This window comes from Haliotis rubra, unplaced genomic scaffold (assembly GCF_003918875.1).
Source record: "Haliotis rubra isolate DU_JTF1 unplaced genomic scaffold, ASM391887v1 Scf142, whole genome shotgun sequence".
Classification (NCBI taxonomy): domain Eukaryota; kingdom Metazoa; phylum Mollusca; class Gastropoda; order Lepetellida; family Haliotidae; genus Haliotis; species Haliotis rubra.
The window spans coordinates 1640767-1654650 of record NW_025765359.1 but is presented as its reverse complement, the minus strand read 5'-3'; the positions used below and the strand labels follow the sequence as shown (position 1 = coordinate 1654650).

General features: G+C 38.7%; 2 long non-coding RNA genes across 2 annotated transcripts; one reads left to right on the top strand and one right to left on the bottom strand.

Annotated features, from left to right (window-relative positions):
- Window positions 1-79: 79 nt before the first annotated feature.
- On the top strand, window positions 80-8606 carry LOC124269116. Its single transcript, XR_006896426.1, has 3 exons — window positions 80-186; window positions 429-434; window positions 8596-8606. It is a non-coding gene; the product is annotated as an uncharacterized LOC124269116 (long non-coding RNA).
- On the bottom strand, window positions 1444-7102 carry LOC124269115. Its single transcript, XR_006896425.1, has 3 exons — window positions 7092-7102; window positions 6917-6921; window positions 1444-1516 (listed from the first exon to the last, which is right to left on the bottom strand). It is a non-coding gene; the product is annotated as an uncharacterized LOC124269115 (long non-coding RNA).
- Window positions 8607-13884: the final 5278 nt, after the last annotated feature.

Genomic DNA, 13884 nt, shown 5'->3' with positions numbered 1-13884 from the left:
CGTTTTCATTCGCAATCGTCTCCTGGCGGTAACAAAGAACGCCAGGAGACGTTTCGTTCTTGTGCCTATATGACCAACATGTGAAACTTGTTTTAAAATGCCACAAATATAGCTACGAGATAACTCGTAGTGGCAAAATGGGCCGGACATTGATACTACGAGTGCACTCGTGGTGGCAGTCAACGTGTCAACAAACGAATAGTACTGGGAAAGAATATTGGGACTTGTTTTATAATAAAATGTTTTAAAATACCACTGATGTAGCTACGAGATAACTCGTAGTGGCACATTCGGGCCAGAATTGATACTACGGTTATACTCGTGATAGGCAGTCAACGTGTTAAATTATTTCATTTATGTATCTAGCTATTGTAATTATGTTCTGGAGCGGCGTTTATATACGCAACTAGGCTTGTTTGCCTATCCAGGTTTAAGTGTTTGTGAAATAAATAGAGAATGTCTTTTGATATCAAATATATCACCACGAGTTGATAAAGTTACAAATATCCGAGGGTATTTTTACTTTTATCAGCGAGTGTAAAATAATTTTAGCGACGTTTGGTTGGTAAAACACAAGAAGACACTGCAGGACTGCGTATTTGTGAATTGGTGTTTTCATTAGTAATGCTTCCCCCACATACTCAAAATATTTCAAGAAACAAACCGCAGCCATTTTGTTCACCTTAATCCATTTTGTTCCAAATTGTAGAAAAGTTTAGTTATTTTAATTTCTTTGATAAAAACAGTTTCTTACGCCATCATACTACAAAGAACATTCTTGTGACAGTTGGGTTAGCAAGGCTGAAGCGCTTCTTATCTTTGGATGAAATTCGGAAACAAGTTGAAGGTTAGATGAGTGTGATATGCATATGATGGAACATAAATAAAATGATAATAAACATGTTTCATACATAACGTCTTTTGGAAAGTATTCGAAGTAATATTAACAAATATTATATTGGGGATAAACTGTCCAGATCATTTGGGGGTCTGTGTCTTTAGCTGAAACAAATTGATTCACAGAACAATCTTTCTTTGGGTAACTCATCCGTCATTCGGCAACTAACGGGGTTGGGTGGTCAAGCTCGCTCACTTGGTTGATGCATGGCATCTTATCCCAACTGTGTAAATCAATATCACAGGATTGTCTGGTCCAGACTCCATTATTTATAGACCGCTGTCATTTTGCTGGAATATGACCTTTAACATTTAATAAACAAGCAAACAAACGAATAGTCTAATAATGCTATGTTAGTATAGCTAAAATACACATCCACCATTTTGTATGAGGAAATAACATTTGGCAAAATAAAAAAAATGGCAATAAGTTACTGTTCCTCCATATTACAAGTTTATTCCTATATCAAACTTCGAATATAATTCTGGTGGGGTAGCCTAGTGGTTATTTTTAAAGCGTTCGCTCGTCACGTCGAAGACTCGATTCCCCACCTGGATAAAATGTCTGAAGCCGATATCTGGTTTCCCCCACCATGATATTGCTGGAATATTGCCAAAACTAAACTCACACTCTTACTTTCTGCTGACATTATTACTGCGTATAACACAATGCCGTTACCCATGGTTTTTAGGACACGAAAATGTTAATTCTGTTAACAGCCATTCCAGAAAAACAGAGGAAAAACTCTTTCACGATACAAATTGCACTTAAACCCTTCGTATATGGTATGACGATCGAAAGTTGAACAACACGGCGCTGTCAGTCCTTATGTGATTTGAGAGGCTCGCTGGTTCTTAAGGAAAGGGCCATTAGTCTCTTCTCAACCTGTTGTGTGTCGGTTCAATCAATGGCAATGTTTATTGCATGTCTGTCAATTTGTGCGAGCTGCATGTGGCTGTTCCCATAGAATGAACAACCACTCCCAATATATAGTTTAAAAGACTCACATGCAGCAGTATTGCTGACACGAAAACCTTCAGATAGTGCTTGTTAAATATTGAAGAGTTTGTGTTTGTTGCAAAGAGACAGCTAACTTTTAGTGCCAGTTACTGAAGTTAAAAGATGGAGTAGGAAGACGGCTTTCGAAACAAAGGGTTAACTTGAGAAATGTTAAGAAGTTTAAGCGGACGAAGTGACACTAATCGATATTCTCGTATTTTTAATCCAGTTTGAAGCAAACCATGGTTAAACAGGTTTGGTGATAAAAGCATAAATCCGCCAGTCGACAGGATCGCTTGAAGTTAGCTCTGTACGTTTGTGCAAGAAGATAGGAGGACTGATATGTGTTCAAAAGTTAAATACGGTGTTTTTATTATTTGGTTACTGCTCAAATTCAAAGGCGTTGATTGTTTATGCACTCAATGTAAAGATTATCGTCTCTCTGAATTCGACGAGAAGGCCGTTACAGACTTCCAGCTCGCTACACTCCTTCATGTTGAGATCGCAGGATTTTGCAGCCGAAGGTGTTCAGAGGACCACGGATGTAGGTCCTACAGATATCACAGGACCAAAACCCGGATAGTAAACCATTGAAATAAACGTAAATACAGTAGGAAATACATGCCATGACCGGATTTACGTATGTCTTCAGATATTTCCTAACTTAGGGCATATTTCATATGAATCTATACCTTTGAAACATATGCTCATCGTACATTTTCGTATGCACAAGCACCTCGTTCATGTATGCCCTGACCGGATTGTCAATGATTTCCAAACATGAATTGCAAAACAGATACCCAGGTAAATACATGACCATACAGTATTTCCAATGCATTCCTTTGAATTTCAATGGGTGCTGAAATTTCCGATTTTGTTCTAAGTTTACTCGGGTTGGAAACATGTGAATTTAATTAGGTGGGGAAACACATGTAAATTTTCAAATTTGCAAATATTTACACACCTTAGATATTTATGCATCATACCAGATTCCAGGGGTATGTATATGAACGGTTCATACACCTTCATGTTACCCGTCCTCAAGCAAGATGATCATATGTTTCCATCATGTGAATTACTTGGTTCATGTAATTTCATTTTCACACATTTTAGTACGTTTGAAATCAACGTTCACATGACCTCAATATTCTTATCACCAAAATAGCCTGACAAAGAAAGCAGTATTACTCAAGCTAACACGCCTTATTAAGCTGCACTCGCTCTTACTACCAGTATCAGTTACGCCTTGTCTGTGGTGTTGGCAAATCTTGTGAGGTGCATGTTTCGAGGGATTTAAAGGTTCAGTGGTGAACAAAGGGCGATGCGTTGCCCCTTTGTCCTCGCAAGTGTCCCAAGCTGTCCCAATAAAATAGCTCTTTATCTCTCTTGGATCACAGCCAAATACACCACACGTACCAACTCGTAATTTCTTAAGTCTGTTCAGCTCGCGCATCACTACTGTAACGTTCTTTTGACAGTTCATAATTGGAATATTATTGCTCTGCATGTGACCTTCCTTAATAGTCTCACAATGCCTGAACAATGTTATTTCTCCATTCGCTCAGCCTTTGCTGTAATAACGCCATACATAAACTTTAAAGTTGTCCACATTTGCTTCACTAACGCAAAAGTATACGATAACAAACAATGCATATCAAATTATATATTCTGTGAGACATGAAATGAAAAATTGTTTTTATCGTGTAGCGATTATGACCGGATATCACAGGCGGGTGCGTTCTCTGAGTATATCATAGGCATGTTGGATCTCCGTGCCTTTTGAGAAATTCGTCTTGATTGTCCTGTTTAAATTGACGATCCATAAACTCAGATTGCGAGTAAATATCACGGAAGTAATTGTGATGTCGCATTGCTGTAAATTTCCCTGACGGAGAAGTCATTCTCACAAGATATATATTCCCTTGTTTGGAGAAGGTCTATTACGCCCCAGTGTTGCTAAACATCTTGTAGGCCTTTAGTCTGACGCAGACCTCGCATGTTCAAGTTCAGATCTGACAGGGGCTGACAATATCGTTCCGACATGAATACAATATCTCAGTTGGATATTGTTTTCCTAAGTAGGTGGAGTGCTTTCTACAACATTGGAGATAACTGTATCGTTGTCCTTCTGATAACGGAAGTTCTACCCATTTAGAGTACAATGTGTAAGTTACAGAATTGTAGGGAATAATCTTAAGACTTTCTTCTTTGACCAGGATTCTTCGAACTTGTAACAGTCGTTTGAGAAGATCAAAAGAAAAAGGGTAGTATCTGACGCGATGTATCTGACGGACGTATATGGAGAACGTTCGAAGAACTTTATAAATACAATAATAGAAATGCCGGTTATGTTTAAAACGTACCCTCAATCTGATAGCCAGAGGGATTATTGTGAAAGATCGCAGTATGTATCATCATAAACGGGCCAAGATAAAAGTACATGTCATTCATCCCCACATTATATCCCTTTTATAGACACGGGACATCGTTGTTACAGGTGGGACAAACACTTTCTTCTAAAGGTATCTGCCGGTTTCACGCTACATACATGTGTTCAGATTTTCGAGAAAACTAGCGACGCAAGTTCTCCTCCATCACACCAGAGACCATATAATCTATCATATGGCCTTTGATCACACATATAATTGTATAGATACCCAGTGATTATTAATAGCGATGAAGCAGCTTATATAAATGTACGGCCCACAGTATCATCTGCATTACTCTCTTACATAAGGTGACATGTCACAGGGTTGTCATGGTAACGATAATTCGGCATACTATTTATTGTGTTATTCTTAATTCTGCGATTAGAATTTAAATCCCGGTTTTGACGTGAGCATGTTAAGAAAATAGAAGCTGTAAAACAAAATGTATTGTGATCGAACCTATAGGCCTTTGTAAAAGCGAGTTTCAAGCCACCTACATAAAAAACTGTTTTCATGATAAATATCTGCTAATCCTTGGCACGATTCCGACCATATCACGGGCATGTGTTTGTAAATCATAATCAAATAGTGATGTTACAAGGCGTCCATGCCGCGTCAACAACACATGCAAACAGGGGCGTAGCTACCATTATAAATAACAGCTTGAGCTTACAAATGATCTTTGCTAAAAAATAAATTTTCTTCTCATTTTTGCCAAAAATACCTACAACACGTTCCATTTGTAAAGTGGAAATCCCTCTATGAATCATATTGACTACAGTATTCTTTGATTAAAGCATTACCATGTACAGTAAACAGGTTATTCTTCATATCATAACTTTCAGTGATGATTTGTTTTTCCATCGACATGTATGTGGATGTTTTGTTACAGTCATGATTATATGTGAATCATCACAGGGAAAGACTTCCGCCTGTATCCCCCCTTACATTTCATTCTAGTCAAATCATATCACCTGAATATATATTCCTCATCTGATAAGGATGGGTTTTTAACGTGTTTTGTTAATTGTATCTGAACATACTGAAAGACATATTCTACTTCTAAAAATGCCACTCAAAGAAAGTCTTCCTCATCGTTAAAATTTAGGGGGGATGCGGACGGAAGTCTTACCTCGGAATCTAGGTTAAGCTATTTGAATCATTTTTACAATTAAAAGACCCAAACAATGGTTTGTTGTCCACATTTTTGGTTTTCCACATCTTGTCCCAGTCTGTATCACAGTCACAGAACGATATTGTTTCCCCTTCCGTCTCCAGGAAAACTCACAGCAGGGTTCGGGTTATAGAGTGCCATACCAAACACCCACAGCTGGCGGGACCAACTTCTCCAGTAACATTTACATCTGCCAACGTTTAATTCACAAGTGGTGAGGCAATAAGCTAATGAGGCTAACGTTCCTGTACCATGTTTGTGAAATATCTATGATACCTTATATGAAGTCATTTATCTAAGCAAGTCTAGCTATGTATGGCGTTAAGTCACTGCTTGAAGAAAGTCTCCTTTTGAATTTTATTTGGTAAATATTAGTATTCCCATCATATTGGAAAATACATAGACTAACGCCTTGTCTCTGAATATATATAATTTTGATAGTAACAAACAAACCCATTTAAAATGAAAAGGATACCCAGGGAGACCAGAGATTCAGTCCGGACAGCCATGGCAGTTAGATATGTTAATTTGTAACCCGACCCCTAAAGTGTGTTAGGTTTCTTGCAGATGTTAACAGACCCTGGACCTGAGGAGATCTAGACTTACTTCATTTAAGGCTTTAGCATTGCAGAGAGGGCTTGGCAGTGGGGAAAATAATGTGGTTCAGGGACTGTGAGACAGACTAAGCAGTAAGGAAAATAATGTGGTTCAGGGACTGTGAGACAGACTAGAAAATGCATGGCAACCTACACTTCATTGTGACTATGATTAAGGCGTCATATTAAAACACAAGGGATATTTCCTTTGAGTTAACTGACAGGCTTTCGGTGTCAAATTATTTGGAACTCCGGCCAAAGGTGATGTTATGCTGTCTGGAAATATGGCCTTTTTATAATGCTTTGGTTGCACATAATGATAAGTGATTGTTGTACATGTGATGTTTTTGAAGGATAATCTCAGCTGACTAATACTTTGCACGTGTTTCCCCCCATTCTTTCCATACCCGTAAAAGTTAATTTTCCATATATATGTCTGTAAGAAAATACTGTAAAGTAATGGGATGGCTGAATTTGGCCACCTGAGGTAGTGACCAAAGCACTCTGGTTATACTGCATTCTGAGTCACTTTGTTTTATTGACTACATTTCATTCAAATATTTTAGAAAGGCTGTTCAACTGAGAATATTGTATTTTATCACATGATGGCATAACTTTCTAGTGGCGAGAAAAATTGAGATTCTTAAACTTTCTATTACAGTTGATCCAAAAGAACTCTTTACAAATCAGTCCTCAGCTCCTCTGAATATTACATTTTCCACTGCAGTCATCCGCACTGTAGCTATGTCTTCTATTGCTTGTCAGACTGACTTCACTTGGTCAAGTCAGAAAAACCTATAACACTAGCCACTAAATCTACTCGACCTACTTCACCAGTCACTCGGTCTACGTCTCGTCCAGAAAGAAGAAATTCGAACTGATATACCATCAGAGTCATCTACATCAAATCCAGTCAGTGATCAATAACAAAAGAAGAAAGGGGGGAAAATAAGTAGAAAGAAACAACTTACTGTCCCAACACCTGAGGTTCCAACGGAAAACCCATTTGAACCTCTAGATATGGAGATGACTGTCCACACGGGACGGGCGGAGGAGCTTATCCTCCTCACATTCGCATGAACATCTCCGACTTAGCCTCCATGACTCAATTGTCCTCTATTATGCAATGAAATAACAGAGAACTCAAAAATAATTTCAACGAGGTACAATTACTATACAAGATTTCCAACCATCTGCATTATGTCTTCAAGAGATTCAAAGATACAGATAAGTTTAATTTAAGACGGTACAGTGATTATCATTCTTTCTCCTCTGCAGAAGATAAAGCAACCGGAGGTGCTTTCAGTTTGGATACCACAGGGTATTATACATAGCCCTGTCCTTCTTAATGCCAATTATGAAACGTTGTTTGTCACCGGAAGTACTAATGTCTCGCGAAGTGCCGTGACCTACTTCCGGGCCCTGTTTAGGTTTGGGTCTGCAACTTGTCCCCCTGAGAAGATGCGTAAGTCCCAACTCCCAAACCATTTAAGGAAACTTTAAACATACCACATTATTTAATTGTAGGATATATGTTATTTTAACTTAACTTATTCTACAATCGCTAACATCTGCAGGGATGGAGTAAACCCGACTAGGGTCCATGCAGGTAGCAAAGGCCCTGTAAGTCCCCATGGTCCCTGGTATGGTGATCTACCTTCAGTTGTTGGCGATCTATTGGCCATTTTTATACTGTGTTGTCCTAATTTGAAATCCAATTTTAGAGAGAGATGTTAGTTTTAATTCTTGATACCGTGATATTCTAATTGGTTTTACTGTCCTTCGTTGACAGGTTTTTATCATTTACATGCATTTATGGTCAATTTGAAGGTTGTTTTAATCACGATATGGCTGAAATATTGCCGATGTGACTGTAAATTTAACCTCACTCACTCACTCCAAACTGCAGTTGTTCGTCTGACTCTGCATATTGCCGTGACGCTGTGCAGCTTGTATATCCCTCCTTCTTCTGACATCCGACTGTCAGATTTGCAAAATCATCCAAAGCCATGTATTTTCATAGAGGATCTAAACGGACACAACCTGCTTTGGGGAAGTGTTCATACTAATAATAAAGGTGAGGTTAGGTGAGGGGAAATTAGGTTTAACGTGGTGCTTGTGAATATTTCGCTCATATGACGACGTGCATGCGTGTGTATGTGTATGTGCGGCTGATTGTACTAGCCCAGAATGAAGCTGGTTTTATAGTGCTAGCCCACTGAGATACCACGCCGCAGTGAAGCATGAATACCCCACTCAGACACATTATACTGACTCCGAGCCGACCAGTCCTTGTTGTACCCATTAATGCCGAGCGCCAGGCAGAGACCAACAAGTACCATATTTTAACGTCTTTTGGTATGACGCGGTCGGGGATCGAACCCGCGACCCTCCGCTCTCCGGGCGGACGCAATAATAAAGGTAAAGACCTCGAGAAATTTATTTCAGATAATACCACATGTATACATAACGATGACTCTACCACTTGTCTATATCCAGCTACTGGAACATATTCTGCCCTCGATACCATACCTGGCAGCCACACCTGCTGTGTTCAGAAAACAAGCGAACGATTGCCATTCAAGCCGGCAATTTATGCCTGAAATACATACAATTTATCCTACCATACATAATTTGAATAAAGTTAAAATTTTAAGTGCAAAGTCTCGACGCGCATTTAAACAGAATAAGCGTCAGCCTTGGAGAAATTATGTTTCCAAAATATATCCCTCACATCGATTTCAAAAGTGGGGGTATGATAAAAAGGATAAAGAGCAAAGGTTCAAAATCTACTGTTCCCCATCTGAAGGATGGTGATAATTTATTGATAGCTGGGGCTGACATTGCCAATAAAAAATATACACTGTGGTGTCCAGAAAAAAAACTGAAGTACTGTTGATCATGAGGTACGATTGGAATCCTTGCTTTAAAATGCAATAGTAACTAAACAACATGCAGTATCAATTTTCTTTGATCTTTGATTTATGATACAACCTGGCTTTACGTGATTTTGTTTTGAGGGGTTGTTTGCCTATTTTTATATTTAACAGACAGGCAATTCCGAGTGGGCTGAGCCCTATCTGATCACTTTAATCAGGACCAGGGTGTCCCAGGATCAGGGTGTGGATGATATTAATGATTATTGTAGAGGTAAAAATACGCAATAGAGAGGCAGTTGTAAACAAATCTGTCTCAATAAAATTTTAAAATGCCACATACTAAATCCCTTAAAGCTACCTGCCTGAAGGCATATCAGTTAAAAGTCGTTTCAAATTCTTATTGGGGAGGTGACTTAAAGACCTTCCGTCACTCATATAGATTACGGTTCCATTGCACATGGCGGAACCTGCAAATGCAACCTTAAACTATTAGATTTTGTCCATCGCCAAGGCCTACTGTCGAGGCCGATGATCCTTCTCAGATTGCACTATCAAACTCTCCTTGCAGTATCTTCCAATCCTGCATACAACTCTGTTTTTAATCCTCTCTACGAGGATCTATATTACAAAATCTTCACTTATTCCGCCTCTTGGAACACGCATTATACAATTCCTTTCTGCTTCTGGCATTGAGCTGCAAAATATATCTCCTCCCGCATGCATTCTTCTCATCCTTAGCAATTAGTGATGCCACAGCATTTAAAAATCCGAAACTAATGAATTTCAGTATAAACAAGAATTTAGTCAATTAAAAAGTAAATCTAGTAAATACAAATCCTAATTTACAGATGGATTCAAAGTTGGTGGCGCAGTGGCTTGTGTCTCTATATTTAAAAACAAAACAATATCTTCAAGATTACCAGACGACAACTCCATTTTCACATCTGAGGCAATGGTTTATTCACAGCTTTATATATATTCATACACACCCAAAATATAAACAATATATAATCTTTTCTGACTCTTTCATAGCTTCTGGCTATTAAACTTATCTTGCCAGCCTGATAACCTCTTTATCATATAATATCATTCTTAAATTGTCTCTCCGTTTTGCATCCCTTGTGATGAAAGAATCACGGTCAAGCATGTCCTGCTTGACTGTATACATTTTTTCATCACAAGGGATAAATATTTCATTGTTAAAATAGTGAAGGATCTTTTTAGTGTTAACTATCATTTAATTTTTTGAATTTTTCAAAGAAATAGAATTATTAGATGCATTTTGATGATAAACGGTTTGTAAATAGATAGATATTTTATTATTGGTAGTTTAGATTAGTAACTGAGATTGTTAGTGGTTGTACCCTCAAAGGGGGTTGAAATATTGTAAACTTATTGTCCTCCTGAGAGTCCCGAAACATTCAAAGTAAAATTAAACTCTCCACTTTTTTAATCGTAGCAAATGTGTAGTTTTAATGTATGGCTAGTTACATCTAAATTGCTAACAGCTGTAGGGATGATGTAAATCCAACTAGGGCCCTTGCAGGAAGTAAATGTATTGTAAGTCCCCATGGTCCCTAGAATGGTGATCTACCTTCAGTTGTTGGCAATCTATAGCCTGCTTTTATATTGTATTGTCGTGTATAGGTAAATGTTTTAGATTTAGTTACTAGTTTTAAATTTCTACCTGTGATAATCTAGTTGTTTTACTGTCCTTCGTTGACATATTTTTATAATTTACCTCTAATATATATTAATCTATAACTTGATTTAGTCACGATATGGCTGAAATATTGCCACTCACTCACTTTTAACTCACTCACTCACTTAAATTGTCTCGTCACAATCGCTTCTTATCTCCCAGAAACCTTACCAGAACATAGCAAATTTCCGTGAAATGCGTGTGTTTAGAAATATTACGTCATACGTCGGGGAATTGTAAAAAAACAAACATTTTATTTCTTGACAGTGTCATGACTACAGATTGACAAGATAGCAAAAAACAGTTTGCCTCTACCTGCCTTTCAAGCGAGTCCATCTGACCAGTCACGAGTGTAATTGCCCTTTATCCAAATGAAGCTACTCCCACCTTCTTGGAGTCTGGGAGGCATCACGTTTGTCTTGAGTCCGTCCACCTGCCCTGCCATGACGCTTTGTAGTGCGTGCAGAGTGTTTGGGGGTCAGCTGCAGTATTTGGGGATTTCCGGAAGGAAACTGCTTATCGCTTACACATCCGTTAGGGGGCATTTTCAAATATTAACAGAACAACATTGGGGTATCACCACCCGTTTAACCAACAAGTACACACAGCGATCGCGACATAAGTAACATTTCAGGAATTATTTCAGCTAAATACAACTGTGACAAAGGAACCAAGCTAAAGAGGTGAACCAGCAGAGATAAGGGACCGTGCATAATGTATGGTACCGGGGGATGATGATGATTTTTATGGAGATGCATGTACAATGTGAATGACCCCCCTAAAATTTATGTACAAAGTAAGTGACCCCCTAGACTAACAACTAGTCTCTGAAATGAACATATTTTACTGAAAAAAGTTCCTGAAGCTGAGGAAATCTAGGCTTGCCACATTTTCTAGACTTGCGTGGCTTTCTTGGATATATTTGCTTCAGGGTCTGTACGACAGACTAGTGACCCCCCTGTATGTCATGTACAAAGTCAATGACCCCCCCTCCCCCTTTCCATATTTTTAAAGCATCATTTTAAAATATTTTCATGTACAAAATTGATGACCCCCTAGAAACATGTGTACAAAATTGATGATCCCCCTACCTGCCCAGAACAAAATGGGTGACCCCTTAAAATCATCATCCCCCCCCAAAAAAGCCATAAATTTTGAACGGTCCCTAGGGGAAGTGATCCTATTTGGCATATGTTCCTTGGCAATTGTTTCGAAGTGTATATATCTCAAGTTGATCTAAAAACACAATCATCCTACTTGTTTCTCCAGTTTAGCAGGATTTACTCCGACTCCATCGTCATTTGACATCGCCATGTTTGTTTGTCCTTACACGTATTCTGATTGGTTTGGGTCCCTAGTATGGTGATCAACCTTCAGTTATTGGCAATCTGTAGCCTGATTTTATATTGTATTGTCAGGTATAGATAAAATGTTTTAGATTAAATTACTAGTTTTAAATTTCTGTCTGTGATTTCTTACTGTCCTTCGTTTACAGGTTTTAAACTTTTAATCGTAGTATATTTGTTATATTTGCAGCATATGGCAAATGGCTAAAATGCAGCATAAACGCCAGCAGCTGAAGGGATGGTGCAAATCCAGCTAGGGTCCATGCAGGTAGCAAAAGTACTGTAAGCCCTAATGGACCCTAGTATGGTGATCTCCCTTCAGTTGTTAGTGATGTATAGCCCGTTTATTTTGTACTCAGTCTGTCTATACTGATTTAATTTTATGATGGCGTTCTAGTTTTATATCTCTATATAATATAATATTTATATGCTTTAGTATTTATTTTGTCCTTCGATGGCAGGTTTTAATGTTTTAAATTTATGGATTTTAATATTGATATATATTAACTTGTTCTCGTTACGAATTGGCTGAAATATTGCCGATGTGACACTTAATATTAACTCACTCACTCACTTATATACGATATAATGTTCTTGAAAGTAGTGTTGGCTGAAATATCACATACTTTTCTTGAAGGTCCGTCGTTTGGGATGAAGTGTGTGACGTTATCAGATTGCGCCTTCGGAAACTCAACATGCGTAGACGGCGTGTGTGGATGCTTGACGGGAACCAGCGATGACGTCACGACTGGTGACTGCCTGATTCGTGAGTATTTTTAACACATTTCAAACGGAGTCAAATCATCACACCATGATTCCAAGTGATGTCGACTAGGTTTGGTTTTTGGTTCCTGTTTCAAACAAATTTCACATAATAATCACTTTTATGCGAATGTTTGATTGGCAACTTTGCTTTTGGATATGAGTGAGTGAGTAAGTTTAGTTTTACACCGCCCACAACAATAATCCAGCTATATGGCGGCTGTCTGTAAGTAATCGAGTAGTTCCTGCAAAATGACAGCGGTCTAAAAAATAATGGAGTCTGGAGCAGGCAATCCAGTGATCAACATCATGAGCATCAATCACGATGACATGATGGTCAACAAAGTCAGCGAGACTGACAACCCGATCCCGTTAGTCGCCTCTTACGACAAGCATGGGTTACTGAAGATCAATTCTAACCTAGATCTTCACGGGTGCTTTTCGATATGACTTGGTATTTGTGATGAGCTTGTGTGTATGTACAAACTTGGCTCATATTGTCGCTATATGGCGATGCGAGGTAAAATTGACACTCACTGCCGACTGAGATCATGTTAAATAAAAAATAACATGGATAGTCAGAATGGTGCAAATATTACCGTCGCCATATAATCATTACCTTCCATTGTTTGGTTGTATTTCAGGTTGCAATGCATACGGCAGTGAAATCAGTACTTACAAGGATTCTGGAATATATGGATGTAACACCAAGGAGCCCACAACGTCTACAATGCAGGCGTGCATTGCCACATGCAAGACAGAGACTCTCTTTGTGTGTATCAGTGTGGAGTTTGATCACGGAGATGGAACATGCAACCTCTGTGACACACCCGCTCTGGAGTTCCCTGAGGGGGACCTTGAGGCTGGTAGCAGTACTAACTGGACTCTGGCAGTACGACACTGTACATACTGATTATACTGTGTCCATGAATCAGAACGGACAGCAAGATCCTGGACGCTAACTAACAATCGCACCAGTTTTAATTTATCTTCTTTTAACTATGCCATCCGTTTCAACGTCATGAGAAAAGCATTTCGTCGCATAATTTGCAATGTTTTAGCAGCTTTTGTGACTGGGGTAATCTAAACACCACGCTCA